General features: G+C 44.0%; 1 long non-coding RNA gene and 1 pseudogene across 1 annotated transcript; one reads left to right on the top strand and one right to left on the bottom strand.

The window, feature by feature from the left end:
• Window positions 1-231: 231 nt before the first annotated feature.
• On the bottom strand, window positions 232-20,731 carry LOC146350482 (uncharacterized). The gene is made up of 5 exons (XR_014788857.1): window positions 20,519-20,731; window positions 12,256-12,547; window positions 11,542-11,745; window positions 1,499-1,693; window positions 232-416 (listed from the first exon to the last, which is right to left on the bottom strand). It is a non-coding gene; the product is annotated as an uncharacterized LOC146350482 (long non-coding RNA).
• LOC146350483 (uncharacterized) lies at window positions 16,424-17,687 on the top strand (annotated as a pseudogene).
• Window positions 20,732-27,213: the final 6,482 nt, after the last annotated feature.

Raw genomic sequence — 27,213 nt, 5'->3', positions numbered from 1 at the left:
GGTGTACGGAAGTGTGGGTGAAGAAATGAGCATGCTTCCCCGTGCCTCTGTAATTGCGCAGCCACATAGGAATGGGAAGGATTGAAGGGGTGTCACAGAGTGACACAAGCAATAGGCACACCTACCACATGCCCACCACAAAATGCGAAGTCAGTCTGGGAAAGGGACAGACAGCTCGTGACCGCGGGAAACCCACAGCAAACCAAAAACATCACAGCAAAACACATCTTTGGAAATCCACATTTTCCGGATGAAAACCACAATTAGGCTGCAAAGTGGCAATTGTGTCGTATGTCCCGAAGGACCTTGAATCACAGCAGCCCCGGAGTAAATGGCTCATGTAGATGGGGCCCAGGGAAGAGATCTTGAGGCTGTGTTGGATAGCTCAGTAAAAACATTGACCACACATGGTGCAGCTGTGAAAAAAGCAAATTCCATACCATGGATTGTTAGGAAAAGGATTGAAAATGAGACTGCGAGTATCATAACACCTTTATACAAATCTATAGTGCATCCACACTTGTCTCTTGTTTTCAGTTCTGCTTTCCCTATCTCAAAAAGAATAGGATAGAGTTGGAAAGTTTAAAATAATTGTAATATAAAGTGATGCTCACTGGGGCAAAAAACATCCCTAACTTCACATTTAAACTGATGTGGTCTGAGCTGACAGTGGCTCATCAGGAGGCTTTGGGGTCATGGTGAACATCTCCATGAAAACGTCAACTCCATCCACAATGGCAGTGAAAATCACAAACCCATGCTGGGGGTTACTAGGAAAGGAATAGACAATAAAATGGCAATTATCAACTTTATATAAGTCTATGGTGCAGTGCAGTCCCATCTGGAGTACTGTGTATAGTTGTCATCAATCTTTTTCAAAAAGGATTACCATACAGCTGGAAAAGTTGCAGAAAAGGCAACCAAAAAGATCAGGAGTGGAGCACCTTCCATAGGAGGGTAGGCCAAAGCATTTGAAGCTTTTTAGTTTAGGGAAAAGGTGACTATGCAAGGACATGTTAAGTGGTTATAAAATTAAGAATGGTGTTAATGAAATGAGTGGAGAGATAAATTTGTTTCCCTCTCTCATAACATTAGAACTTGGAGTGACCCAATTAAATCGATTGGTAGGAGATAAGGACAGGCAAAAGCAAGTATTTCTTCACACAACACATAAGTAATTGAAGGAATTTACTGCTAAAGTGATGGCCACTGGCTTGGATGACTTTAAAAGGGGACAAATTCATTGATACTTTATTTATGATTAACATTTATATACCACCTTATTTTCTAGAAAACCATCAAGGTGGTACACAACAATTTAAAATAATAAAAACTTAAAACAGCTCTTTAAAAAGCAGTAAAACCAGTAAAACATTAAAACTACATAATTAAAAAGGCTAAATTAAAAAGATGTGTTTTCACACCCTTTCTAAAAGTCTAGAATAGGGTTTATCAATGGCTATTATTAACATGGACCACCACGTTTAAGGCAACCTACCTCTGAATACCAGATGCTGGGGATAACGTGGGAAAAGCTGTTGCTTTCATGCTTTGCTTTTATGTTTCTCATAGACATTGGGCTGACCTCTGTTGCAAACAACATGCTGGACTAGATGGACCTTTGGTCTGGTCCAGCACGGCTCTTTCTTATGTTCTTGTGGAATGCAGGGAGATGTCTGGAGTGGGGCAAGAGCTGAAAAAGAAGAGAGCAGCTGAGAGATGGAAATATGGCAGGGGGGATGCTATGGGATGTCAAAAGAGAAGAGAAAGTAAGCACTATTGATTAGAAAGTAAAGGAGGATGAGTTTACAAACAATGTGTGTGTGTGGGGGGGGGGAGAAAACACTGAGTTAGAGGTTAACATATCAGCACACTGCTCCTGATGGCTTCTTCACACAGAACTTTTATCCTGCTATTGAGATTGGTTACTCACGGAAGTTTGCAGGTCCTTCAGATGATGTGGTTAACCTTCAGGGCATCTTCTACACTAAATAACCTTTATTCTGTTTTTTAAAAGATGTGAGATAATGAGCTATCAAATTACCATGCTTGAGTTCCGCTTGAGTTCCCTCAGAAAAGAGGAAAACCCGCAATACGAGGAGCTAGACCAATGAAACATATGGAAGACTCAGATAAGGGGGAAAGGGGTGTGGGGAAGGAAGCACATGTAGAGGGAGTCCATCATGATCCTGCATTTAAAACAGAAGCAGAAAGCCCTGTTTTAAATGCAGGATTTCAGGCTGGTGTAGAGATGCTCTGAATCAACACATATATACAGCTGGCCATCAGAGTTATTTGAGTCGTGCATCATAAATTGCTGCATGTCAACATGTCACATCTGAAACCATTTCTTCCTTTCCAGTTCAGACACACAAAAATATGATAGACGGGTTTCACTTTCTATAAGTCCAAAATGCAATCATTTCAAAACAGTGTATCATCTCATTCTTAGCTCTGGATGAACCAAATGGCATACTTGGTGGAGGCCTCATTTTTTCCTACCTGTGATTTAGCTGTTTTATTCTCTCCACCTTCAGAAGTCCCAGCCTTTTCCCTACCCTCTCCACACTTTTGAACTTTTGCAGGCTGTGTGGAGCCCTTATAGTTTTAAAATTAAATTGCTTGGATCCAGATTCAGGTCCTTTTAACAGGGCGGGCAGGAGAAGACATTGCCACTTCCCTCTTCCCTACAGCAAACCTTCCAGCCCCTTGAAAAAGCTAGACAGAGGGTCAGGGGTGTTAGAGTTATATTTGGTAAGTTATAGCTGTGCAGTTTCAGTGTGGAACTGGTGCAAGGCAAATGCTACAGAAAGAACCACACACACACTGCTCAACAGTGTTGCATTGGGAGTTCATAGCTCTTGGGGGAACATATAGGTTTCTACATGAAGCAAAACCCCTGCAAAACCCCACATCCTTTCCGGAGCTTCCTGCTTTCAGTTTCTTTGCAGGGTTAGGAAGGGCTCCTTTACACAGCAGACGCGTGGCTTGAACTGAGGGAGTGCCTCCCTCCCTCCCTGGCATGTGTGCAAAGTGGCGGGGGGAAGTGTTGTTTTCATAGCTTAACTTCTGCAGTACTGTTTTCTTGCAGCCCCCAGGAAACCTCTGACTTACTTCTGAGTAGACATAAAATGTAAGATTGTGCTGTAAGTCTGCAGTCCTTGGAATGCTTACTTGGGAGTAAGCCCCACTGAACTCAATGGGACTTACTTCTGAGTAGACATAAGATCACCCTGTAACTCTGCAACCCCCGATACACTTACTTGGGAGTAAGCCCCATTGAACTTAATAGGGTGCTCTGAAACAACAGAGGATGATGCTTCTGAGCTTGGGGGGGCAGGGGATCAGATGTGTCACCCTTCGTTGCAGGGAGGCATTTTACCCTCTTCTCCCTCCAGTCGAGAAATGCAGAGGCAGGAGATGCAATTGGCAGGCGATTCTTGCCCTCGTGCCTATCAAATCTCATCCTGACTGTGCCCCCCAAAACTGAAAACAAATGCCCACAGCAGGCAGACACAGCGGTTTCTTCCGCAATTGGAGAATTTCACACTGAGGTCATGGCGCTCCTGTTCCATGGGCTGAAAAAAAATCAAATTTTTTGTGTTTGGGGAAAACATGAGATAGGCTGGAGGAAATGGTGGATGACACCCTGGAGGGTAACCTAAAGGAGGGTAATCTAAAGAGCCTGCAAACTTCCAAGAGAGGGCCATCTCAATAGCAGGATAAAAGCTCCATGTGATGAACCCCATAGTTTCTGAAGGAAAGGTTGAGTGCAGCCATTATAGTTGCACTGTTCAGATAAAAGAACACTACTTACAAAAGAAAGACTAAGTAAGCGTAAGAGTTGCAATCTACATCAAGGAGTAGTTACAAGAAAACTAGTGAAGGAAGAAAACAAGTTCCCTTTTGTTTATCACCCCCCCCCCCATGTTAGATAAAAAGTCCTTGCTTTCGGTTTAGAAGAAAAGGATGCCAGGCAGGCAGCAGTGGATCCAACACTATTTTATTTAACATTTTGCAAAACGGGTACAGAGCAGTCTGGACCCCGAGCTAAGCGTGCATAAGTCTTTTTATACCTCCGCCCCCTATACATTTTTGCTAGTGATAAGATATTTTAACCGACTAAGCTACTAGCTGACACAGCAGAAGCATGACCTGCAGATGTACAATGAGATAATGTCGGCATGTTTATTTTTGTGATTATGCTTATGTGCCTGTCCTAACCATGTTTTACGACTTCCCTTTTTAACAAATGTACATTCCCACTGGACGTGTGTCCGGTGGGCTCAGTAATTATGACTAATAGCTCAAAGGTCTAGCAAAGAGCTGACAGCCAAAGAATAAGAGGACAATCTTTTTCTAACACACACCCACACACACACACACACATGCACACAGGTTCAGATGACATATCACAAATATTGTTGATTTACTACAACAAGGGGAACTTGTTGAATAAGGCAAACTGTGGTGTAAAGGGAAGGGGGATCCCACCCAATCCAGCAGAAGCACCTTCTGTGAGCAGAGCCCTTTCATATACAGAAGACAGGTCCTGGATCCGACCCAGTTTGGTTTACAGTTGTTGTGAATGTTGTTTTTAGATCTGTCTGCCAACACGGTTCTTACTTCTTAGTCATAGGCAAAGACAACATCGTGGTCTATCATGACCTGACTTAAGACCTGTTCAGGCACTCCTCATTCAAGTACAGTAAACACACGAGGAGATGGAGCGTGCTAGCTCCACCCCCCTCCTGCATCATTCTTAGCCCCCTCTGCATGTGGATGGTGACTTTGTGGAGAGGAGAGCCTCCTTTATCCTAATCAATCTGTATCACATGATTCAGAATGCTGGAAAATTCAGGAACATCTAAATACAAGTTTAGTTTCACCTAGTTCTGTTTTGTTAAATTCTCTCCAGACTAAGGTTTTGGACATACCCTCTTCTTTGTTCTTAAAAACTCATAACTGCCTTGTTTGGACTCAGTGCATCCAAATCTTTCTCAAATTTCCATTTCAAATAGTATATAGAGCAAAATTCTAGCCTCAGGATTAATTTGGAGAGTTTAGGCAAGTCACCTGTTGTCAGATAAATAATGCCAATAGTTTTGTGAACGCACAGAGCAAGGCAGGTGATGATAGATCTTTAAAATAGGATTTGAGCAAAAGAATGATAAATTCTTAGGGCAGAATTGTATGCATGTTTAGACAGAAAAAGCCCTATAACTCCCAGCATCTCCCAGCCAGCTGGGGCATGCTGGGAGTTGTAGGACTTTTTTCTGTCTACACTTGCATAGGATTGTGCTTGTGGATGATAGAAACTCCTCTACCTGGCACACACTCCTTCATAACTGAAGATCATGGTACTGGAGGGTTTTTTTTTATATAAATACTTGAGGCTCAGGAACACAGTGAGTATGTATGCATGTATGAATTTGGAATACTCATAACTGCACTCTTCCAGTGCATTTGCATTGCTCAGTGTGGCTTACAGATATTAAAAACAAAACAACCCTGTAAAAGAAATAAAATAGCATCAACACGGAAACAGGTTGGATCTAAAATGAGAGTCTCCATATTAAAAAAAATAATAATAATCTGCCTGGCAAGGTATTTCACAGTGGGCGTGAAGGCATGAGAAGGCCCTCTCTCTGGTCCCAGCCAGTTGTGTCTCTGCCACAAACAGGACACAGACAAGGGCCTCTCCAGTAGATCTTAGGAAGCAGGAAGTCTGGTACAGGAGGAGACAGTCACTCAGGTGTCTTGGACACAAGCTCCTTAGCACTTTAAAAGTAATCACCAACACTTCAGTTGTGCCCAGAAAAAATTGGCAACAAGTGTGGCTGTTGCGTAAAAGATGAAATATTCTAATTCACAATCAAATACAGAAATTGTTTCACATAATCAAAGAAGTGAAGGAATCAGTCTTAAATCCACAATTAATGCTTAATATGCCACAAAATACAATAAGGAATGTTGGCTGTGCAAGTTTATCTGTTGTGAATTCAACTAATAGCACTAAGGGCTTGTATTGGCCCTAGGAGCGTAACCAAGTCACCTGTAGCATTGGAGGAGCCTAGAGATCCATAATGCTTGCTTAAGTTCATTATTGGTGCAATTCCTTGCTAGTAGGCCTCTGAGCATGTTGAGATGAGTCAAAGGCCAATATCGAGATGTGCCTGGGAAGCAAAGTTTGTTTGTCTTAAAGCTGCAGGTGGCTGTGCTGAGAACCAAACAGTTCTAGTCAATGCTGGGAATGAACGCTAGGTAGTGCTTGCTGTTGTCATGCTGCCTCATTGCTAACATGTATGGTATAAAACCCATTGTACCCCATGGCTCTGGGTTCAGAGAAGCTGTCTGATCCAACCATTGGGTATGCCTGTGTGCTGTAAGTTACTCAATAAAGTACTCCTTGTAAGTAAACCTGGATCTGATTTATCACTATCTTGGCACCTCTGAATTAAGAGTTCAAAGCCTACGGCCGGGGCAATACAGGGCTCAGTCCTATGTGGATAGTCGGCAGTCTCCGAACTCAGAGGCTGCCAAGTATCCAATATAGGGCAGCAGATGCAATCTTTGCCTCCATGCTCCAGCCCACCTGCATTTCTGCTAGATGGGCAATTATGCATGTCTAGCAGTGGCGCCTCGGAAGGGGAGGGGAGGAAGCTGGGGCGACCATAGGAAATGGCATACCACAGCCACCCTGGTCTTCTCCCCATCCCCGGGAATGCCCCTTTCCCCCATCTCTGTGTTCCATTTTCCAAGTGCAGAAAGGTAGCTGGCACAGTTCTCTCCATGCTGGCTACGAGGGGGAGGGGAGCACGGTTTCCTGGCTCTGAGGTCGGGGCCCTGTCTCCAACCTTGGAACCAGGAAACAAAACAAGGCAATGCTCCCCCCCCCCACGCTGTCTAGGGGCCATAGGATTGCTCTTCCCATCACTGTCTATAAAAGCACATAGGGAGAGCCTAGCTCAGACCAGGGGTAGGAACCTTTGGGGGCCTGTGGGTACATTTGACAATTTGAGAAACTGGGTACCACCACAGAATGGCTGCCATGGGGTGTGCAGCTAGTCACAAAGGACAAGTAACCTGCCTAAAAAAATGAATACATAGCAAAGGTGGGGTCTGAGCCCCAGCACATGAAATAACTCCTTTGAACTCAGTTTTTAGCACCAACAGAAATATATTTGATGAGCTTGGTAGCCCCATCGAGAACATCTGGGTTAAAATAAATGGAGCAAAGAATAAAAGGAACATGGTTGTTGGAGCCTACTACCAGCCACCCAATCAAGGAGAAGACAAGGATGAAACTTTTGAAAAGCAAATAGCCAATCTTTCAAGGAAGCATAATGTAGTAGTAATGGGGGACTTCAGTTTCCCCCGATATCTGTTGGGAGACAAATTCTGCAAAACATGGCCCCTCCAGGAAATTCTTGACTTGTGTGGTGGATAGCTTCCTTCTACAGAATAGTAGAGGAAGGAACTAGAGGATCAGCTATCCTTTACTTGATCCTAACCAACAGAGATGACTTGGTGGATAAAGTAGCAGTTACGGGAACTGTGGGGGAAAGCGACCATGTTATACTTGAGTTCTTGGTTCTAAAGGAAGCAAAAGCCAAATGCAGCCAAATGCATACCCTGGATTTTAGGAAAGCTGATTTTAATAAACTCAGAACAATGATCAGTAAGGTCCCATGGCAAGCGACTCTAGGGAGGAAAGGACTCCAAGATGGGTGGGAGTTTTTAACAAAGGAAATTCTAAAGGCACAATTACAAACCATTCCAACAAGAAAAAAAAGGTGGAAGACAACAGAAGAAGCCAATGTGGTTTCACAAAAAGCTTAGAGATGACCTGAAAACAAAAAGTACACATATAGGAAGTGAAAGGAAGGCCAAGCTACAAAGGAAGAATACAGGCAGATAGCACAGAATTGCAGGGATGGTATCAGGAAGGCTAAAGCTGAGAACGAGCTGAGGTTAGCAAGGGATGGTAAAAGCAACAAAAAGGCTTTCTTCAGATATGTGCAAAAGACAGAGGAAAGAAATAGTGGTTCAGCTATTAAATCAGGATGGCAAAATGATAACAGATGACAAAGAAAAGGCAGAGGTGCTCAATTCCTACTTTGGCTCAGTCTTCTCCTGAAAGAGAGTCTATGAGCCCCAAGGCAAAGGCGAAGTACAGGATGAAAGGGCAGGCTTGCAGCTTGAGATCGATAGGCATATGGTCAAGGAACACCTAATTACTTTGAATGAGGTCAAATCTCCAGGGCCAGATGAATTGCACCCTAAAGTAATAAAGGAACTGGCAGAAGAACACTCAGAACCACTGTCTATTATCTTTGAGAAATCATGGAGGATGGGTGAAGTGCCAGAGGACTGGAAGAGGGCTAATGTTGTCCCTATCTTCAAAAAGGGTAAAAAGGAGGAACTTGGGAACTACAGACCAGTCAGTCTGATATCAATCACTGGGAAAATTCTGGAGCAGATGATAAAGAAATCCATCTGGAAGCACCTTGAAAACAATGCAGTGATTACTCAAAGCCAACATGGATTTGTCAAGAATGAATCCTGCCAGACGAATCTGATCTCATTTTTTGATCAAGTAACTTCCCTTGTGGACTGTGGGAATGTTGTGGACATAATATACCTCAACTTCAGCAAAGCTTTTGACAAAGTGCCCCATGATATCCTGATGAGCAAACTAATTAAAAGTGGGCTAGATGAAGCAACGATCAGGTAGATCCACAGTTGGCTACAGAATCAAAGACTGCTTATCAATGGGATCTTCTCAAACTGGGGAGAGGTAACGAGTGGGGTACCACAGGGCTCAGTCCTGGGCCCAGTGCTCTTCAACATTTGTATTAATGACTTGGAGGAGGAGGTTGAGGGCATGCTGATCAAATTTGCAGATGACACAAAATTGGGTGGGATAGCTAAGGCTTTGGAAGACAGAAACAAAATTCAAAGTGATCTTGATAGACTGGAGTGCTGGGCAGAAAATAGGGAAATTTAATAGGGATAAATACCAAGTTCTACACCTAGGAAAAAGGAACCAAATGCACAGTTACAAGATGGGGGATACGTGGCTCAACAACACTACAAGCGAGAAGGATCTTGGAATTGTTGTAGATCACAACCTGAACAGGAGCCAACAATGAGATGTGGCTGCAAAAAAGGCAAATGCTCTTTTGGGCTGCATTAATAGAAGCATAGCTCCCAAATCCCGGGATGTAGTAGTTCCCCTTTACTCAGCAGTGGTTAGGCCTCATCTGGAGTACTGTGTCCAGTTCTGGGCACCGCACTTTAAGAAGGATGCAGACAAACTGGAGAGGGTTCAGAGGAGGGCAACAAAGATGATCAGGGGACTGGAAACAAAGCCCTATGAGAAGAGACTGAAAGAACTACGCATGTTTAACCTTGAGAACAGAAGAGGGGAGATATGATAGCGCTCTTCAAGTACTTGAAAGGTTGTCACAGAGAGGAAGGCCAGGATCTCTTCTCGATCATCCCAGAGTGCAGGACACGGAATAATGGGCTCAAATTACAGGAAGCCAGATTCCGGCTGAACATCAGGAAAAATGTCCTGACTGTTAGAGCAATACGACAGTGGAACCCATTCCCTAGGGAGGTGGTGGGCTCTCCCATACTGGAGGCATTCAAGCTGAGGCTGGACAGCCATCTGTCAGGGATGCTCTGACTTGGATTCCTGTATTGAGCAGGAAGTTGGACTTGATGGTCTTGTTCACCCCTTCCAACCCTACTATTCTGTGATTCTATGATTTCACAGAAGACAAACTATTTTTCTCTACCCCTTCCTGCCACCTCATTCCCCATCTCTTTTTTCCTCACTGGATCACCACCCAAACACTCAGTCTCTCTCACCACAGCTCACCACCCATAGACCCTTTCCCTCTCCCACACACACACAAGCACCCCACACATCATGCATACATACAAACATACAGTATATACTTAAACACACGTCCCTCCCTTCTCCTCGCAGCAAGCGCACAAAAACCCACACTCACTTTTTTTCAGGATCTCTCAAAAATCCACCCTAAACCTTTCTCTCCTCCTCTTTCTTTCTCACCCATGCAGCCCTCATCCATTCAGACATACCAGCACATGAACCCCGCCAGTTTGCTCCCACCTGGCTTCCACTGCCCTCTAGCCTCCTGCTGCTCTCCCTCCGCCCCACCCTGACTTTATGCTACCCTTCCTGCTCTCCCTGGCCCCCACTGCTCTCTTTACCCCCCCCCCCCAGCTTACCAGACAGAAGTGGCAGGAGTCCCCTTCCCCCCGCCTTTTCTTGGTGGCTTAGGGCACTTCTGAGGAAGGCATCAGCCTGCAGCCCCCCACCATCTTCATTTCCTAGGAATGTCTCTGAGCCCTGCATGTGTGGCCTAGAGGCATTCACAGGAAACTAAGATGGCAGCAACTGCCGGCCCTCACTTGGCTTTGAAGCAATCCCAGCTGCCAATAAGAAAAATAAAAATTGGGAGGGGTAGGGCACCTCAGCAGGTGTCAGGAAAGATGCCAAGGGCACACTGGTGCCTGTGTGCACCGTGTTGCCTATCTCTGCCTCAGACCAAATGGCTATCTAGTCCAGCACCCTGTTTCCTACAGGGATCAACCAGATGCCTCCGCGAAGCCACAAGCAGGACATGAGAGCAATAGCCCTTTCCCACTATTCTCCTGTAATTGGAAGATAGAGGCATACTGCCACTGATCCTGGAGGCAACATATAGCCAACATGGCTAGTAGCCATAGATAGCCTTATCCTTCATGAATCTGTCCAATTACCTTTTAAAATAATCCAAGCTGGTGGCTATCACTTCACCACATCTTATGACAGTAAATTCCATAAATTAACTGTGTGCTGCATAAAGACTGTCTTTTGACTCCTCCATCACAGTTGTCTGTTCACATAATATTTTGAAGCAAACGTGTTCTGTATTGTTACAAGAAGGCCTGGCTCCTAAATAGATCACCTAGGCCTGGCACATATCTTCCTATGGACAGAACAGTTGATCAGAGGGTGCTAGAAGTTGGTGAATTGTTGTCTCATAAGGAGATGAGATGACAGGCCACTTAGAAAGTATGGTAGCATGCAATAATAGCAACAATTCATGTTTTAGCTTGAGACTCGTATTGTCTATAGCATATCTGGGCAACCTGCAGCCCATGTGCCATATGCACCCCTCGGAGGTTTGCAGTGCAACCTGTGTGCGTACCCTGGGTGCCCAAACTCACTGCCACCAAATCACACACTTCCAGGCACACTGTTCAGCTGTCTGGTACGCTGGGGAAAGCACAATTTTCTTGAGGACAGCACATGCTGTTGGCAGGCTGGCTGGAGTGCACTCAGGGGCGCCACGTGGGGAGGGTCGTTCCCATGTCCTTCCCTCACAAAGAAAATTATGCTCCAGATTCGTGCTCCTGTGTGTGAATGCATGCGAGAGGGGAAGGAGGATGCTAGCTTCAGCCCACCCCACCCCCACTAGCTCTGGCCCACTTGCATGCAGCCCCCAACTGCCCACCTACCACAACATGTAGCCCTGGGATGCACAAGGGTTGCCCACTGCTGCCCAATAGCACGATTTAGCTAGCAAGGTGGGTTTGTCCTCAGTGGTGTTCCAGGTGAATCACCCATTAGCAGCATCTCCATCTTGTTGGGAGGTAGTTTCACGTTTTTGCCCATTATCCAACCCAGGCATAGGTTCAGCACCTCCTCCACCTCACCTGACTCTAATGTAAAAGAAGATAAGAGTTGGGTTTTATCAGCATACTAATGACACCTGACTCCAAATCTTCAGGTGACCTCATTCAGCCATTAAATAATATGTGGGACAAGATGGGACCCTAAAGGATCCTGTAGCACAACTCAGTTTAATTTATTTTAAACATTTCTATGCTGTCCCTCAGTTCCAAATTTCCAGAGAGGTTTACAACAACTAAGTGCCATGGGACAGAACAGAAGTTTTCTATCATCATCATCAAATGGTCAGTCCATCCCTGCTACATATAATAAGCTGAGTAAATATGTGGTCAGCCAGACTCTCCAACCACCATGTCTACATCCTAAGACTGTGATAATTGAAACTTATCCCCAAAAACTAGACTCAAAGGCACACTGGACATTTCCCAGGTCTGTTTGTGACACGGTGGGATCTAGACTGAGGCAAATGTGAATGGATGGCACAGGGCAATCAAGCTTTTAATACAGAAGTGCTTGCAGGGCCAGATGCTTGTCCTGACCTGAGCACACAACTGGACCAATGGCTAGATGGGAGCTGTTCACCCAGCAAGGTCTGGGAGGAGACTAAGGGCTTGCTGTCAGCTTGGTTCAGCAGCTGCAGGTGGATTGACTCTCTCCTTGTCTGCAGAGGTGTATTTCCCCTCCTCCTGAGTAGACTCTTTCTCCCAAGGAGGGCTTTCCTTCTGAGGAAAAAAGTGTCTTCTGGTAGCCAGGTAGGTGCTCCAGCAATAACTCTGAATCTCTCACCCAGTTGGCCACCATGAAGGAATGTGAAGGGTCTCCATACCACCACTGTTGGAAGAAGTTAAAAAAAAAACTTTGGAGTGAAAACAGAATGCAAATATTTAGGACTGAAAGGAAGAAGAGCACAAAACATGCAAAATTATCAAGAACTAGTGACCTAATAACCGAAAGCAAGTCCAGCTTTATTTATTCTCTTGTCTGAGGCAACACTGACATCATGTGGCCACATTAGTTCATTACAGATAAGCATTTTATTACCTGTAGAAATAAGAAAATCAGAAAGAAATTGAGAAGGAGCGACCTGGCATTTTGTCAGCAGAACAAATACAGATAATACAAGGAATGGGAAGCTAGAGGGCTTTATAGACTGGGGAATATTGTAGACAAAGGGCAGCCCACTTCAACTGCAAAACAGAATTATCTATTAGTTGGAACATGAGTTGATGGATTCAGAAACTCCAAATAAAAGTATTTTCTCACAAGGTGGCCAAAAGCCTGGTCATTGAAAAATTTTGAATGTTTGTGCCTTCAAACCAGAGAGAACATAAAAAGACTCTAACATTTAGAACACAGTTTTGGAAGCAATTTTTGGAAGCAAAAACACAGTTTTTGGAAGCAAAAGGTGACACGCAAAGTTTCAAGACAGTCTGGGTAACTGCTCTATACTGCCAAATGGACAGTGACAGTTGGAACACGCTTTAGGCTAAACTACCTTTTAAGACTATCTCTGCCAATTTGAAAGCGTCGACAATCAAAACAATGTACAGATGGTACTTCAGTCCAACCAGACTTCATCAGATGAACGCTTCCCTGCCCCCACTTTGCTGGAGGGGATGTGGGAGTGTTGGGATGCTGCGAGGCTGTTTCCTAGGTTCAACACTCCTGGTCTGGAGTATTTGGGTTGATTTCAGATATGGTTGGCTGTATCACCAAGCCCCTCTTAGCACTGCTATCTCTAATGGCTAATGTAAGAGGCAATTTGGCACACTATGTTTTGTTGCTAGCAGCGTGCCTAGAAATAGGAAAACATTGGAAAACAAGTGCCAGTTGCACGATGCAGGACTAGCTCACCAATATCTGAACAATTGCACTTTCAGAGAGGCTAACCCACCATGGCAGAGTTCTGAGACAGGAGGCCAAACATGACCACTTCGTGGAAACCTGGTTTGCCTTCATTGTGTTTGTCAACAAAGTGACCATGGCCTATAAGCCCCTGATACCCTAAACATCATTTTGGAGGGATCTAATTAAATGAGGGGTGCTCTAAGAACATTCTACTGTTAATGTAACTCAGACAAGAATAGGAACACAGTATCTTTTTTATTTTTCTTCGAATAATTCACCTTTATTGTATTTGTTGACTATAAGCTCATTGTACTATGGAATTATTGACAATAATTCAATAAATGTTTTTTGTTTTTTAAGATAAGAAGTGGTGGGAAAACACAGGAGGATTTTGAGTAGAATATGTTGTCATCTGGACACACACCCCTCCTAAAATTCCTAAATCAGACAGCGTGATGGTGTGATAAAAGCCTTGTCAGGAAGCTCCTGAAGTCATGTCATGGCTTTCTGGAGAGAGGCAACTATTATAGTATGGATTTCTGCCTATTATTTCACAGGGAAGATTAGGGGGTCTCCATTTTTATTTTTCATCTATTGACAAATCATCTATCCAGATCACTTTGAATTTTGTTTCTGTCTTCCAAAGTATTAGCTATCCCGACCAATTTTGTGTCATCTGCAAATTTGATTAGCATTCCCTGCACCTCCTCCTCCAAGTCATTAATAAAAATGTTGAAGAGCACTGGGCCCAGGACCGAGCCCTGCGGTACCCCTCTCGTTACCTCTCCCCAGTTTGAGAAGGTCCCATTGATAAGCACTCTTTGAGTCCGATTCTGTAGCCAACTGTGGATCCACCGGATCGTTGTTTCATCTAGCCCACTTTGAGCTCATCAGGATATCATGGGGCACTTTGTTGAAAGCTTTGCTGAAGTCGAGATATATGATGTCTACAGCATTCGCACGGTCCACAAGGGAGGTGACTTGATCAAAAAATGAGATCAGATTCATCTGGCAGGACTTGTTTTTGACAAATCCATGTTGGCTTCGAGTAATCACTGCATTGTTTTCAAGGTGCTTCCAGATGGATTGCTTTATCATCTGCTCCAGAATTTTCCCAGGGATTGATGTCAGACTGAGTGGTCTGTAGTTCCCAGGTTCCTCCTTTTTACCCTTTTTGAAGATAGGGACAACATTAGCCTTCCTCCAGTCATCTGGCACTTCCCCCGTCTTCCATGATTTCTCAAAGAGACAGCAGTTCTGAGAGTTCTTCTGCCAGTTCCTTTATGTTATATGGGCGCCCACCTCAGATATTACCTATGGCTGATGGTTTAAATGTAAACTTAGAAGTAGGGGCTTTAGAGATCCAAGAATATGTTACTGCTTTGCAGTCTGTTTTGTCTTGTCTTCACAGGTTCGCAGCACCATACCAATCCTTGCCTTTCGATGTTCCAGTGCATAATTTCAGTCCTGGTGATTGGGTGCTGATCCAGTCCTGGAAAGATGAACCACTTACTGAGAAGTGGAAGGGTCCGTTTCAGGTTCTACTCACCACTCACACGGCTGTAAATGTCACTGGAGGAAAGAAGTGGATCCATCACACCTGCGTAAAGGCATCACCTGCACCAGAGAGGGTCACACCGGAAGCTGACCCACCTGAAGGCCACCGTTGGAGTAGCAAACCACTAGAGGGACTAAAGTATTTGTTCAGGAGAGAGAAATCTCCTGATGCTTGTTGTTGTTGTTCAGTCGTTCAGTCGTGTCCGACTCTTCGTGACCCCATGGACCATAGCACGCCAGGCCTTCCTGTCCTGCACTCTCTCCCGGAGCGTGCTCAAGTTCATATTCATTGCATCCGTGATGCTATCTAGCCATCTCATCCTCTGCTGTCCCCTTCTCCTTTTGCCTTCAGTCTTTCCCAGCATCAGGGTCTTTTCCAGGGAGTTTCTCTTCGCATTAGGTGGCCAAAATATTGGAGCTTCAGCTTCAGTATCTGTCCTTCCAATGAGCACTCAGGGTTGATTTCCTTTAGGATGGACTGATTTGACCTCCTTGCAGTCCAGGGGACTCGTAAGAGTCCTCTCCAGCACCACAGTTCGAAAGCATCAATTCTTCGGCGCTCAGCCTTCCTTATAGTCCAGCTCTCACAGCCATACATTACTACTGGGAAAACCATAGCTTTGATTAGACAGACCTTTGTCGGCAAGGTGATGTCTCTGCTTCTTACTATGCTGTCTAGGTTGGCCATAGCTTTCCTCCCAAGGAGCAAGCGTCTTTTAATTTCATGGCTACAGTCACCGTCTGCGGTGATCTTGGAGCCCAAGAAAGTAAAATCTGTCACTGCTTCCATTTCTTCCCCTTCTATATGCCAGGAAGTGATAGGGCCAGATGACATGATCTTCGTTTTTTTAATGTTGAGTTTCAAACCAGCTTTTGCACTCTCCTCTTTCACCCTCAACAAGAGGCTCTTGAGATCCTCTTCGCTTTCTGCCATTAGGGTGGTATCGTCTGCATATCGGAGGATGTTGATAATTCTCCCGGCAATCTTAATTCCGACCTCTGATTCATCCAACCCGGCATTTCTCATGATGTACTCTGCATATGTTAAATAAGCAGGGTGACAATATGCAGCCTTGTCGTACCCCTTTCCCAATTTTGAACCAATCGGTTGTTCCATGTCTGGTTCTTACTGTTGCTTCTTGACCCTCGTACAGGTTTCTCAGGAGACAGGTAAGGTGGTCTGGTACTCCCATCACTTTAAGAATTTGCCACAGTTTGTTGTGATCCACACAATCAAAGGCTTTAGCGTAGTCAATGAAGCAGAAATAGACGTTTTTCTGGAATTCTCTTGCTTTCTCCATGATGCAGCATATTACTCTTTCCTTCTTAAGTCCAGTTGTTTTAACACTTCCCACTCAGGTAAAAGGAAACTGGTTTAAGAGACATGCTGAGCATATGTTTAGGCAAAATGGGGAGGATTCTATTCTTTACTACAAACACCCATCAACTGTCAGAGACTTCACTTTGTTGCCTGCCTCGATCAGAGAACCGCAGGTAATAGTTGGAGCTCTACAGAAAGAGGGCACTCTCTTTTCAAGAGTCCCTGATGAATTGAGCAAGACTGAGTTTCGAAAGTTCAAATTCCAGACTTACACCAGGGGAATGTGTTTTTGTTGTCAACATTCTGGTGTCTAGAATAATAAAGCCCTTAATTATAACAAGGCTAAACCTCTTCTAGATGGGTTGGGAAATTATTCATAGTGCACTGATCGGTTTAGGCTTTGGGGAAGTTTTAATTCCTCCTATTCTTCTTCCATTAATCTTGGTGACACTGATTTTGGCAGTCTTTATCCCGAGTACCCTATGTTCTCTCCCAAATATGCTGGGATAGGTAGCATATGCTCAGGTTGGCAGATGAGAGAAAACCAATCTGTGGTTTTTCTTCGATGGATGGGCTACCAATTACCACCCTGGAAATTACCAATGTGTAGGGGTTGGGTATCTCACCATCCCAGTACAAGTGGTAAAACCTCAATCTGGGAGAAGAAAGAGAGGAGTTGGAGGGATGGGGCAACTTGTAGAACAGATGGGTAAGAACTGTGATGACACTGTAATAATTGGAAAACAATTGTCAGATTCAGAACCAAACAGGGTAGGGGGCGGGCTAGTTACAGGATTGCTTACCCTGGGTTCATACCCAGGAATTATTGCACAAGAAAATAGAAAAAGCATCCTAGGTCTCACTTGCCATTTAGAGAAGACCATCAATGCCACAGCCATAATGGTAAGGGCCATGCAATCTGAAATTAAAGATCTCAGCCAGCTAGTGGCCCAATATTGGTTTGTTTTAGATTATCTCTTAACACGCCAAGGTGGCTTCTGCACCCTAGTGAAGCAAGGGTGTAGAGTAAAGTTCCATGATTTAAACAAAACCATAGAAGATGAAATCGCCAAACTACAAGGTATGATTGGACAGAATTATTCAGGAGCAAGTGATCCTTAGTTATGGTTGACTTCCTGACTCCCTGATTTTGCGTGGTTGAAACAACTTGTAATTGGCGCAGTTCTGTTTTTTATGACACTATTGATGATGGTTTGCGCCTTTAAGTGTGTAGTCCACTGCTGACCAAGGAGACGTATGGGATTTAAGAAAAGCCTTTTGAGGGGGGAGTGTTATAGAAATTTCAGTTGTTATATGTCTGTTATCCCATAATTTTATAAGCTAGGCTATGTCTATTCTACCTCTGTGTGAAATTGTCATGCCAAACAAAGACACAGTGCCTTATCAAAGACTCAGGAATGCCAAGAACGTATTTACGTTAGAGTACAAGACTACCTCTCTGCACATGCCTAGATATGTGAAAGACACTGCCTGCTTTCTGTTTCCTTCTCAGCTAGACAAAGAGATTAGTACAGTGCAAGCGTAAGACAGCCCCCAAAGGTCTTGCCTATATAAACTTTTGGATCACATCACTTGATTGTGACCTTTGTTGGAGCGTTAGCCCCAAGGGTTGCCTTATTCTGCAGAATAAAATCGTGCTGGACCAGATCTCTGCCTCCTCTCATTCTTGGTAAACAAATTGGAAAGTCTACCAGGGAAAGAACACAATTTTTGTAACAAATCCATTTGCTCAGCTAATTCCCCCAAAACTAACTTGTGCATTCGAATCTTTGTAAACCCCCATAAATGTGCCATTGTGGCATTATCCTCTCCAACAGTGTCCAAGTGTGAATCTGTTTGGGTGGGAATCGCCTTCTTAGCCATAGACGCTCTATTGCCAATGTCTAAAGATTCCTCATAAGCAGGTGTGAGTCTCGTTAGAACATGTGCAAGGTTGTACACTGGTCTAACTACAGCATATCACATAACAATTTGCTCGGTTCAGACAAGGAGTCAGCAACATCTACCATAGGACAATGACATCATCCCTCTGCAGTCACACAGGATGCTATGGTGGCATGTAATGTAGCAACTGTACTGTCCAGCCATGGCTGGCTCCCTTCCTCTAGCACTGCCAAATGACACCTGACAGTAAACTTACAAGCACCTTTCCTGTGGTGGACATATGATGCACTCCTCCCTTCATCCTCTTACTGTTTTAGGAGTTCTCCCCGCCCCCCAACAAAGAACAGTTCAGTTAAAAGATTTATTCTCTGCTTCCTTAAATTCAAATTTTATGAATTTGAGAACTGTAATGCATACTGTTGGGTATTTGTGTATTGACTCTAGAAAGGTAGCATGACCTGTCAAGAGATCTTTTTTTCTTTTTGGGATCTATCGGCCTGTAAAAACTTCATTTTGTGAAGATGGGCCTGCATGCACTCATTAAGCCACCTGTGTGTGTTATCCCATGCTATTCTGGCTTCAAGGCCAGAGCAGAGTTCTTGGCAAGTAGGCTACATGATTTCAGCTGGGCTGCTGTACGAACCTCCCACACACGCTCCCCAAATCCTAAAGATACTATTCAGCCAGCTAGTGATTGGCTGACAAGGCTCACCTCACATTTGTCAAAGGCTCTTGTCTTGAATATAAAACAAGGGGGGTTAGAGCTGTTTTTTGTCTTTGTTCTGGTCTTTGGTTTTGTATTTTTGGTCTCCATCTTGCTTTTGGCTTGTGACTCTCAGTGTCACAGTTTGGGCCCTGTCCTATGTGAAGACCCTTACTTAGGTATGTATAGAGACAGGTGTAGGTAACGTTTGTTATTGTCTTCAACCTGGGGCCTGATCCAGCCAAAACCCACACTAAACAGATTCAAAGGTATTATTTTATTTATTACATTTTATACCACCCCATAGCCGAAGCTCTCTGGGCAGTTTACAAAAATTAAAAACATTAAAAATACAATATGCAAAATTTAAAAGCAAACATAAAATAGACACTATATACAGAGACAACATATATCTAAAACATATGACTCACATCTACATGTGTGAAATAACAGTTTGATAGAAAATGGATGAAGATAATAAGAACAAAAAGCTTACACATGCCCCTCACCTTGAAGCTGTAGCTGCCCTGGTTCCCTTGAAGCAGCAGGCAGCATCCCAAGGCTGTGTTGCTGAGTAGGTGGCATGCCTTCCCCCTCTCAGGTGAGAAGAGGTAGGCCAATCTGCCCAGGATTTTATAAGGCTTTTCTCACAAGAGTTAAAAGACTGTTACAAGGCACACCCACCCACATACCTCCCTTCCTCCACCATGGAGGAAAAAAAAAGGGGGGGGGTCTTAGCTTTTTGGCTGGAAAATGTTTCTCACAACAGAGAAAGAACATCCTTTTCAGAAGGAAAGTTTGAGATGTACAGGACAGCCATATCTGTTCTTGCTTAGTGCAGCAAGAAGCACTAACCTTCACACAGCTGTATACAAAGAAGAAAACTACTTCCAGCATGGCTACAGTAAACCACCTAATATACAGGGCTATACAGGTCTCTACACAGCATATTGGATGCTGTGTAAGTTCATACCTGACTCCTCGCCATTCTTCCAAAACAAAATCCAGTACTGTTATTCTCTGCCTGAAATATTGTTTCCAAATGTACGCTGGTTCCTGTATGCCTTTTACTCCTTTTCCCCGCTTCCTCATTGCAAATAAACTTAACATTTATTTCAAGGTTTGTGTGCGCTTCCTTCCAAGTAAGCCTGGTACTAAGTCCAGTTATTGCTACTGTTTGAAGTTTCAGGCCTAAGGCTTGAAATAGAGGGAGCCAGCTTGGACCCTTTTTTCTTAAGCCCTAGGAGTAGCCTAGAAGATCCGAGAATCTCCTGGCTCAGGCTGAGGTGGATGCCTTCACTGCCAAGAGTTAGGGCAACCCCCTCCCTTCCCTTTACATTACCAGCTGGTGTTGTAATGTAAGTCATATTCCTAAACGTCCTAATTAGAAACAATATATTTATAGATATTTTACTTATCATTGAATTGCTCGTGGTTCATATGTTCACAAAAGAGTCGAAGGACTGACCTTGTTTATTTTCTTAAGACAAATGATCGGTGGGGGGATTCCACCAGAAATTCCAGATCTGGAATCCACCTCAGATTATGGAGACCTGCTTCTATTGCTAGATGTACTGGAATCTTTGGGCTATGGTCCTAATTAATCCACTGTGTAGGCCCTGCTTTGCTACTAGAGAGCCTGTAGACCAGCGGGAGTCACTCACTCCTTCCTTCTGTGCATAAGAAGGTAGCAGCCCTAGCCAGCCACAGACAAGGATGTTGATTTCTACCTCCATGAACAGCTGCCTTGTCAGGTCTACATGGTCTTCTTGCCTTTTGTCCAGGCTTGGAGAGCTTCATCCCTGTCATGATGCTTGCCAAATCATAGCTTCTGTGTCCAGTATAAGGAGGAAAAGAAGAGCAAAATGCAGACTGCACTGGAGCATTAGAACTACTGCTTGGCCAGTTAGGAGAAGAAGAGAGCCAGAGCAGGTCAGGCCTTTTATATCTGTGTGCCTGGTGATTTATTGACACTAATTACCAAGGCACATAATGGCTAGTTTGGGTGGGAATTAATTCTGGTTTCGGGGATAAATAATGCATGACTGTTTATTTAGCTAAATGTAAGGCAGCTGAGGAGAGATTGGTGCCAGTAGGAGCCTGCTGCAGACCGACCGAACATGAAATATTGTGATGAAGAGATGCAGCAGGGTGAGGGGGGAAAACAGGGAAGAGGATGGCCTTATGCTGAAGACAAGAAGGAAGTTGTACCCGCAACCAGGAGGGCTATGTTGAGTCCCAAGATAAAACAAGCCAGGAGAGGTGAGTAGAACTCAGATCTAGCACCATCTCTAGATGGAGGATTTGTTGTTGTTGTTTTAAAAGTATTTTTAGGCCACCTTTAAGGATGGGACCCCCACATTAGTCAGTGTTGTGGCATTAGGTCAAAAAAAAGAAAAGAGGAAACCTTTCCAGCTCATCACATACCTAATACAAATTTTGACTCATTCCAAATATAGTTTGATGTTGTCAGTCCAGCTTTAGCATATTCTATTGCAATCATTTTCTCAAGTTGCAAAAATGTTTCCTAGGTTCTGAAGGGCTGGTAGACTGGGTAGGGGTGCATCCAGTATACTGTTTTGCTAAACCACTTCTCCAGAAGCTGTATACCAGTAGGAGTCTTGCCCATTTTTGAGCACAACCCTTGAATTCTGAAATTGGAGGAACTGGTGTTTGACTTCCTGCTTCTTAACTCTTACTATAAATGAATATTCTGTACGTCAAGAGAATAGAAGGGCCCAATAGAACTGGATGACAAATTTGAATTGAGTGTCCGTAGACAAAAAGCACACACCAAAAAAAGGAGTGTGCATGTTCACAATGTAATATGAAATCCTATCACATGTATACAAGAAATATTAAATGATTTTAAAACCCTGCCTTTTTAAGACGAGAGTTAAGGCTATCTTATATTGGCTCAAGTTCCACAAAGCCAGGAAATTTGAACATAAGGCGGATGCCTTAACTGACATGCCCCACGATCAGTGATGATGCTACATAATGCCACAAATTGTGCTTGCTTACAACTAACCCTCCATGCAGCCACGCTGTTCCTTGGTCTTTTAGGCCCAAATCCAGATGAGGAGGATGGAGTGCCTGGGACTAGCAAAGATGCCCCATGTTGTCTTGCTCCTGTATTGTCTTATGAAGCACCTGAGTCTTACTGTGTTGCTAGAGGAATCCTCCTGTGAGTTGACCCAGGCCAGTTTGTTGCTTACAAGGGCATCTGACCAAGGAAAAGTGTGGGTGCATGGAGGGTAAGTTATAAGGAAGCACAATTTTTGACATTGCACGACATCATGACTGAACCCAGGACACATCAGTGAAAGGCATCAGCCTTAGCTTCAAATTTCCTGGCTTGGTGGAGCTTGAGCCAACATGAGATAGCTCATGCATTCCATCCCCATCCCTCCCAAATCCTCTTAGGGTCAAGTGATTAAAGCCTCCTATCCACCACTCTAGGGTCCTGATCTATATGCAGTCCCATGAGCTTACTTTCGAGTTTTTTAAAAAAACACCCTAGCTTCATCTTTACAGTGGAATGCCGTTTGACCCTCAGAGAATTTGTGAGGGCTGCAGATGGAATGCACAGATGGGGGGAGCAGAAGATCCAGCACCTCACAGCACCTTTCTGAAGGCAGAAATGCAGCACAAGGGCCCCAATCCTTGCTCTCACTTTCTGTGTGGTGGAAAAGAACATGCAAGGATTGTGTCTCACACGAGGGTTGTCTGTTATGGGGAAATCCAGCCCTTTTGGGGCCCAACAGAACCCCACAACAGACCTGGCTTGGCTTGCATTTCTAAGCCAAACTGTGCAATAGTTTCCCAAATCCAGGAACTTTACCAAGCTTTTTTGTGCAAAATCGCAGGCTGATTTGTACAAAATCACACCCATAAATAGTGCAATTTGCGCAAAATCATGGCTGTAGATGTAATTTACACAAATTAGACCATTTATGGTCATGATTTTGCATGAATTGGGCAAACTATGGCCATGACTTTGTGCAAATCATGATTTGCATGTGCACACACCCCAAATCTGTGAATTGGCCCAACTTGTGATGCACCGAGTCCGGCCAAATCATGGAAGACCGAGCCAGAGTCTTGGGGGCCAAGCCATCAAAAACTTGCCAAGCTCCACCACCCAAACAGATTCCTCCAGCATCCCTAGCTCACACGCTATATATGCTCATTAAGATGGTTGTAAGAATCTAGCCCTATTCAGTTATTCTCTTCGTATGTAAGCTTTCCATGTGAGGAAGGGAGGTGGGAATAAACTCACTAGCTCCACCCTCTTCCTCACCATTCTCATCTCGTTCTACATGTGGAGGGTGACTTTCTGCAGAGGACACTCTCCTCTATCCAATGAAGTTCTCCATGAGATTTTAGAATCCTGATTCTTGAAATGAAATCATGATTACCATTAGCTAAGTATTTATAATCCCATTTGTCATATAGGTAAACTTTCAAGAAAGCAGATTCAAATATGTTGGGAAGAGGATAGGATTGCCAACACTGTAATTATACATTTCCCCTTCAAAAACCACATTCAGCATAAATTGCAGGCATAGGGCAAAGGTTTAAAGCACCCTACTAGGGTCCTGATCCATATGAGGTCCCGTGAGCTTACCTTTGAGTAAAACAAAAACCCTAGCTACATTTTAAAGTAACATGCAGTTTGAACCTCCCCCATGCTAGGGTCCCAATCCATGTAATAACATGTCGTCTCACGTTGTGAGGTCATATTCCATAACTAAAAGAATAGGCGTTGCATATAGAACCCCTTTGTAATAGAAGTAGGGATGTATGAAAGTTACTTACCATTTCACGGATCTGCTTCGCGGTGGGGGGGGAGGCGCTCCGTCCCTCCCCCCGGAGTCCTGCCCAGCTGGCTCCGCTCCGTGGGGTTTCCGCAGAGCCACCAGCCGGCTCCGCCAGCAACCGGACATCTGGCCGCTGGGTAGCACGGACGCAAATGGCGGCTGCCGTAGCCGCCACCGTTTGCATCCCTGTATTCAACCGTGATAGGCTACGTAAAGACTTACGTAGCCTATCACGTCTGGGTTAAAAAAAAAAAAAAAGCGTACGCAAAAGCGTACGGCCCCCGCCATTTGCGTTCCTTATTTTTTGCCGTCTTAGTCTACGTAAATATTTAAAAGGGGAACGCAATTAGCGTAGTGGGCGCTATTTGCGTTCCTTTTTGATTTGCCATTTTAGCCTACATAAATATTTACGAATGCCAGTATGTTCGGCCTCACTGAAATCCATGGCGGAATTCTCCGCCATCCCTAAATAGACGGCTTCTCTACATGGGGCTTTTATCCTGCGATTGAGATTGATTACTCACAGAAGCTTGTGAGTTATTTATATGATGTTGTCAGCGTCCAGGGCCTCTCCCATCCTTTCTGACCTTTAGCCCTGATCTTAAAAAAAAACAGGATAATGAGCTATCTAAATATTGTGAGTCGAATTTCTCTGTGAAAAGAGGAAGTTGCACTTTAACAGCAGCTATACCACATCACCATCTAGTGGCTGTATAATGAAACACATAGAACTTGCAGATAAAGGAACTCTTCATTGGGGGGGGGGAAGTGCATGGAAAGGGCCAAACTTAATTCCGCAAAGAATCCAGAAGCAGAAGATTCTATAAAATTGTGGGATGAAAAGCCTCTGTGTAGATGTCAGGGTAGAAACTGAGCCCATACAGCCCCAGAGCAGTTCTGATTCTGAGGAAGAACAGCAATCCATGGGAGAGGAGCTCGCTCATCTCTCATAAGCACAGCAGCTGGCAGAGATTCCTCCTGCCAGCATTCCTGAGAGAGATAGTGACCCTGGCAGTGAGAGACGGTGGAGGGGGGCTTGCTGGACGCTCGGCGCAGACACAGGGAGCGGCGACAGATGGAGCGTGCCGAAAGGAGGTGCTCTGCTCATTTGGTGCTAAAACAACGGTTGCGTCCTGAGGACCCAAGGGTAAGAATCTTCCTGCGCTTCTCCTTCAAATGGGGACCAACTGCCTTACCTGGAGCTTAGGCTACTCTGCTATCTACCCCAGTGCAGTTCCTTGCTTAGTTGCTAGTGATTAGTATCTGTAAGAGTCATTAAGTAATAAAGGAATAAAGCTTTGGAAAGAATCCTCGTCGTCTGTGTCATCTTGAGTTGGCTATTGGAGGGGACTGTAAGAGGCAGCTAGGGTGCTTCTGATAGTAGAGAAGCCAAGAATTCCTCTGAAAACCTTGGAGTACTGGCAGCATTCTAACTTTCTAACTTCAGAATGAAGCATTCTAACTTCAGAATGAAGCTGAGCAAGCTGGACGTAACTTTGCCAGCAGTTGCTGCCATAGGGTTTCATGGGGCAGAAATAACATTAATAACTTTTGAACCATTGCTCAAAACTTCATCAAACCAATGAAAGGCACACCTCCACAACAAGCATGAATAATGCCCATCAGTAGTTTTCTCCCAAAGTGGAAAGAAATATATAATATGCTGAGAGCTAGCTAGCTTCAAGTAAAACTTAGAGATGTGTCAATTTTCAGCACTTTTCAACTTGCTGTACCTGTGGCAATTTGTATCAAATGAAATTGTATAGAATTGTAGACCTCATCAGGTAGATCACAGATGCCAAGTTTCAAGTTATTAGTTCAACAGGTGTAATTTTTTATAAGCAGTAATATTATGAGGTTTATAATGGAATCTTTTTTTGCAACTCACCTTAACCAAAGAGGCATTCCTTTGCCCCTTTAATACATGCGATTCACTAGCAAATGCTATTAAACACTGCAAGATACTGTCTCTGAAATACAATTTTATATCTATCAGTGACCTAATATCACTGAACATTAATAATCACCCCAAAATGAACTTGCAGACTTGGTTATCTGTGGAAATTAATAGTATATGGGACAAATATGACCATAATTCATGGTCATGTACCTATTTATGGATCAACTGGAAACCTAGATATTGGTTCTGTTTGTGACACAGGTTCTCTTTGTAAAATATATAAGGTCTCTACTGTTATTCAAGTCAAATTATTCCTGAAAACAGTTTCCTTCTCTGTGGTAAAGCACAGTGCAATTAAGGATGGTATCTCTTGCATAGGCCTCTGCAGGCCTTCTTGCCATTACAGTGTAGCGGTTCATAGTACTTTTCCTGAGGTTGGTCAAGTATTGTCCACTTTAACTGGCATTGCGTGCCTCCTTTCTTCTCCCAAGCTTAGTGTGCAAGTCTTGGTAACTTTGGACCTCTTTGATATACCTTTCTCCATGCATGCTCCCCCATGATACTGTGCGCAATGCATATTGTTTGAGAGCTGTCTTTGTTCGTGAAACGTTCTCCAGGGATCACGACCTTTTTGAAAACAGATGCTGCTTTGCCTCATTGACTTTGCATAATGCCCTGGTTCTACTAGATTCTATATTTTAGAAGAACTATAAGCCTTTCAAGTAGCACCATGGTGTTGTCAGGCATATGTATCAGTGTCAGAAATACAGCTGTGATTTCTGAAAATATGTTCCACGTGTTCCAAGCTAACTTTTTGCTTTTCACTGATGAGAATGATGTCCTATCACACCCAGTGGGAGTGGGCATGCCACTTGACAATGTGCTGTGCCCAAATGAAGAGTTGGGTCAGACATGATGATATCCCAGTCATAGAAGACACTCCCCACAAAGCTTGAGGTACAGTTTGGGATTGGCCCAAAGATTATAGTGGGGTGCACACTTCCACTCCTGTCTTCATTTCTGTGAGCATTGGGTATTATTTGCATGGGGGCATCATGCTAGAAAACGTCTTGCACCCCGACAGAGCTGGATGTGGTGTCTTGTAGAGGCCACTCTTCAGGCCCAGACCTTATTGTGTTGCACACACCCACAGCTCCATATCAGTTTCTCCATACATGGATGTTATTGGCATGGGGTGCCATGCTTGACAGTGTACTGTGCTGAAATAAAGAGTTGGCCTGGATGCAATGGTATGCCAGTGGCCTCTCCTAGAACTTGGGTGTATGGCTTGGAGTGGCCAAAAAGTTTGCTGTTGGGTACACACCTCTAGTTCTGTATGTATGTATTTATGTATTTAATATATTGGGTATTATTGGCATGAGAATGCCATACTTGGCAGGGACTCATGCCTTTCATAGAAGTGCCCAAACAAACGATTGA

This window comes from Heloderma suspectum, chromosome 3 (assembly GCF_057233095.1).
Source record: "Heloderma suspectum isolate Gila_16-S chromosome 3, 16-S_ref, whole genome shotgun sequence".
Classification (NCBI taxonomy): domain Eukaryota; kingdom Metazoa; phylum Chordata; class Lepidosauria; order Squamata; family Helodermatidae; genus Heloderma; species Heloderma suspectum.
This window is presented reverse-complemented; position numbering and strand designations above follow the sequence as displayed.